The sequence below is a fragment of the Phocoena sinus genome, chromosome 4 (genome assembly GCF_008692025.1).
Source record: "Phocoena sinus isolate mPhoSin1 chromosome 4, mPhoSin1.pri, whole genome shotgun sequence".
In the NCBI taxonomy this organism is placed as follows: domain Eukaryota; kingdom Metazoa; phylum Chordata; class Mammalia; order Artiodactyla; family Phocoenidae; genus Phocoena; species Phocoena sinus.
Genome location: NC_045766.1, coordinates 54536698 through 54542697, shown reverse-complemented (window position 1 = coordinate 54542697; position 6000 = coordinate 54536698).

Below are 6000 nucleotides of genomic sequence, written 5' to 3'. Positions count from 1 at the left end.
AGTACTTTACAGTTCTTATTTTTCCTTTCCTTTCCAACAGCCCTTCTCAGCCTAATTATAGAAAACTAGTGCTCATCTAAGTTAAGAAATGTGCACAGTTGTGAGGTTGAGATTGGACTCAGCTCTGTGCATCTTCAAAGCCCATGTTCTTCGCACTGTCATGTGATTTCACTCCCTCATGCTGTCTCCCCATATCTACTTAGGAAATAAAACATATGCACATGACAATGTGACCAGTACAAGAAAACAGGAACCCCATGCTCAGAACCAGGGTAGGAGATGCAGAAAACAAAGATCCCAGTGATCCAGAGTAGAGTGAATCCCCTGAAATGGGGTAGTTATGGACCCCTCTGTGTATGAGGTGGGGCTCGAATTAGTCCCTTCAGGAGGGAATATGCTTGGACACTAGAGAAAAGTGTGCAGAGCCCTCTTGGGTACTGGAGGTTGCTGGAAATGCTGTGATGAGATAGTGGCTTCTAGGAATTGTGTCAATCTCACAGTTGATTATTTATGGGTTTAGCCAGGGCAGGGCCACCAGTCACTTTTATGGGGCCAACAAAGCCAACTGCCAATGGATTTATTTAATGATCTGCCCAAGCAGCCTGGGAGATTAGGGCAGGCTGGTGAAACCCACACAGACCTTTAGTTCTTATCTGCAAAGCTAATTAAGCTCTTCACAGCAAATTAAAATTTTCATTTCCCTATACACCCTATTTCATATTAGACAAGTGAGAGTGTTTAAATAATTGCAATTTCAATATCTTCGAGTACTTCAGGACTAAAGCTCACTGCATGTTTTCAGTCCTTGCTTTTCTCCTAAGAACAATATAAAGATTCAATTTATTAAGATCTTCATCAACTTAAGTACTTGGCTTTGAAGAAACGGTAGATTTGCTTGAAAATAACAGACAGGGTTTCCTGCTTCAATTGTAGATCTCAGTGGGTATATGTGGCATAAACTCCTCTGTGAGTACTGTTCTAGGATGAACTATTATGTAGATAGTTCAAGGTGGATCTAAGCAGGGGAACTGTGCTCTGAATAGATTCATTTTTTTCCCTATTTGAGACACAGAAGCCTTTAAGAGAATATTTTTGATAAAATCTTTGTGTTAATGAGCAGTGACCTAATTATTAGGTCCCTGACAATTGGCACACATGGGATTTATTTTATGAAGAAAGGTGTTGAGGCTGTGCATAAAGTAGGTGGTAATCAACATGAAACCATTGGTGTAAAACCCACAGCATAAGGCATGAATATTCAGCTTCTTGGTTTGGGATTGCACAAAGCCTGGGATGTAGCAGGGGCTCATCAAATGTTAGATTCTCAAGTGTATATTCCTTGCACCACTCACTTGCCAATTAATCATCGGCTGTCTTGTGCCCTTGTTGATCCTGTCTTATTGTGTTTTGTTGAAGCAGTATTGCAAAGTGGTTAATGTATGCCTGCTTAGAATTCTGACTTTGACTTTTATTGCTGTGTGATTTATATAACTTTTCTATATCCCATTTTTCTTATTTTTTCCAGCTTTATTGAGATATTATTTTCACATAACATATGTAAGTTTAAGTTGTACAATGTGATGATTTGATATGCATATATATCATGAAATGATTCCTACAATAAAGTTGGTTAACACCTCCATCCCTTATATAATTACCAGTTTTTTTTGTGTGTAGTGATAGCATTTAAGATCTACTTTCTCAGAAACTTTTAGGTACATAATATAGTATTGTTAACTATAGTCACCATTCTACACATTAGATCTCAGAACTTATTTGTCTTATAGGTAGAAGTTTGTACCCTTTGGCCAACAACTCCCCATTTCCCCCACCCCCTATCCTCTGGCAACGACCATTCTACTCTTGGTTTCTGTGAATTTGGCATTTTTAGATTCCATATATCAATGAGAACATATACTATTTGTATTTCACTGTCTCAGTTACTTCACTTAGCATAATGCTCTCAAGGTCCATCCATGTTGCTGCAAAAGGTAGGATTTCCTTCTTTTTTTGTGGCTGAATAATATTCCATCGTACAGGAATAAAGATGCACATGTAGAGAATGGACTTGAGGACATGGGGAGCGGGAAGGCTAAGCTGTGATGAAGTGAGAGAGTGGCATGGACATATATACACTACCACACGTAAAATAGATAGCTAGTGGGAAGCAGCTGCGTTGCACGGGGAGATCAGCTTGGTGCTATGTGATCACCTCGAGGGGTGGGATAGGGAGGGTGGGAGGGAGACGCAAGAGGGAGGGGATATGGGGATATATGTATACATATAGCTGACTCACTGTGTCATACAGCAGAAACTAACACAGCATTGTAAAGCAATTATACTCCAATAAAGATGTTAAAAAAATATTCCATTGTACATGTACACCACATTTTCTTTATTTGTTCATCTATCAGTGGACACTTAGGTTGTTTTCGTGTCTTGGCTGTTGTGAATAATGCTGCAATGAACATGGGGGTGCAGGTATCTCTCTGATATAGTGATTTCTATTTCCTTTGGATGTATACCCAGAAGTAGGCTTGCTGGTTCATATAGTAGTACTATTTTTAATTTTTAAAGGAACCTCCATACTGTTTTCTATAGTGACTGCTACAATTTATGTTCCCACAAACAGTGCACAAGAGTTCTTGTTCTCCATATTCTTGCCAATACTTGTAATCTCTTGTTTTTCTGATGGTAGCCGTTCTAACAGTCGTGAAGTGATATATCTTTGTGGTTTTAATATGCATTTCCCCGATTATCAGTGATGTTGGGCATCTTTTCATTTACCTGTTGGCAATTTGCATGTATTTTTTGGAAAAATATTCAAGTCCTCTACCCATATTTTAATCATTGTTTTTTTAAATTTTGAGTTGTATGTATTACATATGTGTTTTGAATATTAGCTCCTTATCAGACAAATTGATTGCAAATATTTCCTCCCATTGTGTAGCCTTTTCATTTTTCTGATTTTTCTTTTGCTCTATAGAAGCTTTTTAATTTGATGTAATCTCACTTGTTTATTTTTACTTTGTTGCCTGTGCTTTTGATGTCATATACAAAAGTTTGTCATCAAGATCAATGTCAAAGAGCTTTATCCCTATATTTATTTTCTAATTTTCAGTTTTGTCTTTTATACTCTTCTTTAATCCATTTTGAGTTAATTTTCTGTGTACAGTGTAAGGATCCAGTTTCATTCATTTGTATGTGAATATTGAGTTTTCCCAGCACCACTTATTGAAGACACTATTCTTTATCCATTACATGTTCTTGGCTTCCTTGTTAAATATTAGTTGGCCATCCACGTATGGCTTTATTTCTGGGCTCTTTATTCTGTCCCGTTGGTCTATGTGTCTGTTTTTTTTATGCAAATATCATACTGCTTTGATTACTGTAGCTTTGTAGTAAAGTTTGAAATCAGGAAGTGTGATTCCTCTAGCTTCGTTCATCTTTCTCAAGGTTGCTTGGGTTATTTGGGTCATGTATGACTCCATGTGAATTTTAAGGTGTTTTTTTTCTATTTTTGTGAAAAAGGCCACTGGAATTTTGATAGCAATTGCATTGAATCTGTAGATGGCTTTGGGTAGGATGGACATTTTAATTATACTAATTCCTCGAATCCATGGACACAGGATATCTTTCCATTCATTTGTCTTCTTCAGTTTCTTTCATGAATGTCTTGTAATTTTCAGCATGTATATGGTTCACCAACTTGGTTTAATTTATTCCCAAGAATTTAATTAATTTTTGATGCTACTGTAAATGGGATTGTTTCCTTCTTTTTCAGACAGTTCATTGTTAGTATATAGAAACACAACTGATTTTTGTATCTTGCAATTTTACTGAATTCATTTGTTCTAATAGTTTTTTGGTGGGGTCTTTAGCAATTTCTGAATATAAGATTATATCACATTCAGAGACAGTATTACCTCTTCCTTTCTGGCTGAGATGCCTTTTTGTTGCATTTTCTTGCCTAATTGATCTGGCTTGGACTTCCAGTGCTATGTTGAATAGAAGTGTGAGAGTGAACACCTTTGTCTTGCTCCTGGTCTTAGTGGGAAAGTTTTCAGTCTTTCACCATTTGGTATGATGTTAGCTGTGAGTTTAAGCTTCATTTTTTCTTATTTATAAAATGGATTTAATAATGGCTTTTACTTTATAAGGTTATTGTGTCAATTAAATAACTCAGTACATCTAAAGTCATACAAAAATGGCTGGTGTATAGTCAATAAACGTTAATTTTCTTTAGTAATACTTCATATAAAAAAGTGATATTCTTGTCTTTTTAACCAGTTTGTAAGTTTATTGACTATGGGAATTGTGCCTTATTTAATCTAGTATTCTTTATAGTTTCTGGCATAATAGTCAATTTATTTTTAGAACATTTATGTATTATATATAAGTATATATGTAATAGATATATTTTAAATTATGCATGGTAAATTGAACACATATTTGGATATTTTTTTTCATTTGCATGAGAAATTTGTCATTGAATATGAGCTCCTGTGTGAGGAGAATATGATAGGTCTCTTTCAAACTCATGAATCCAGTGGGACTTCATGGTAAGTTGGCCCCCTAACCTCAGGCTAATATAATAATTTTTGACTTTAGAGTTGTTTTATATCTGTTTTAGTACTTGCCCATTTGGTGAATAAAAGAATGCCTGTATGGTCTGTACATGGTTCAGTAATGGTGTTCAGATACAACACAAACATTTTGGAAATTTTAAACAAAGATATATTTTATTGTCTTTTCTGAGCATCTGGGAATTTTCTAAAGGAGAAGACATTGGCATGTAGCAATGTGCTACTTTGTGAATAAAGTGAGACCTGCAAGTAGCAGAGGGCAACTTTTATGTGCTTAGGACCAAATGTAGTTAAGATTAATGGCCCAGAGAAAGCAAAACCACAGGGAATAATGCAGGTTTGATAAAAAATCATTGCACGTATTTCTCCGGAATACTATGAGCATGACTCAACTTTCTGACTCCAGCCTTCATTTGAGATAAAATAAGCACCTTGAGGGCTTCCCTGGTGGTGCAGTGGTTGAGAGTCCGCCTGCCGATGCAGGGGACGCGGGTTCGTGCCCCGGTCTGGGAGGATCCCACGTGCCGTGGAGCGGCTGGGCCCGTGAGCCATGGCCGCTGAGCCTGCACGTCTGGAGCCTGTGCTCCACAACGGGGGAGGCCACAACAGTGAGAGGCCTGCGTACAGCAAAAAACAAAAAAAAAACAACAAAAAAAACACCCCACCTTGCCAAGAAATATCTGGGTTCTTCTCCACTCTACCAACCACATTTTGTCAGTGTGAGTGGGGTTACAAGACACAGGTTTAGGGTCTTAGACAGTGGGATCAAGAATGCATCATGGGGTTAAGAAAGCACAGCAAACTACATGTTATAACTAAAATATAGATATAGGCAATACGTGTTCACTTTAAAAAATTCAAAGAAAATGATTTCTCCCTCACCTCCTTCATCCTTTTCTTGCTGCTTTCCTTCTCGTCCTATTCTAGATTTTTTTTTTTCTTTTAACTTTTTATTTGTACTGGGAGTCTGTTAAATTTCCATAGCTGGAACGGACCTTGGAAATCATCCAGTTAATTTTCCTCGGATCAATAAGGAAACAGACCCAGAAAAACATAGCCACTTGTTCATGATCTTACATTTAACTTGTCTCAGAATAACGCTGAGAAGTTTCATCTTTTGTCTCCAGTTTTCATTTTGCTCTCCTTGTTGTTCATTTTGGTAGCCAAGTGGTCCAGAGAATCAATTAAACACTGAATCCCTTTCAGAGAACATTCTCAACTGGTTTGCCTGGTGTATGTTTTCTTCCTTGTCTCTATTCTTATGACTGACACCTTTGAGGATCCCCTGAGCCTGTAGGCTCGTATTTTCCTGGCTCATTCCTAGCTCCTTATCTGACCTGCACTGTGGCCTTTGCAGAGTAAGCCTCTTCGCTTGCTGGGCCTGTTTCAGGAGTCAGTCAGGTGGTGAGAACTT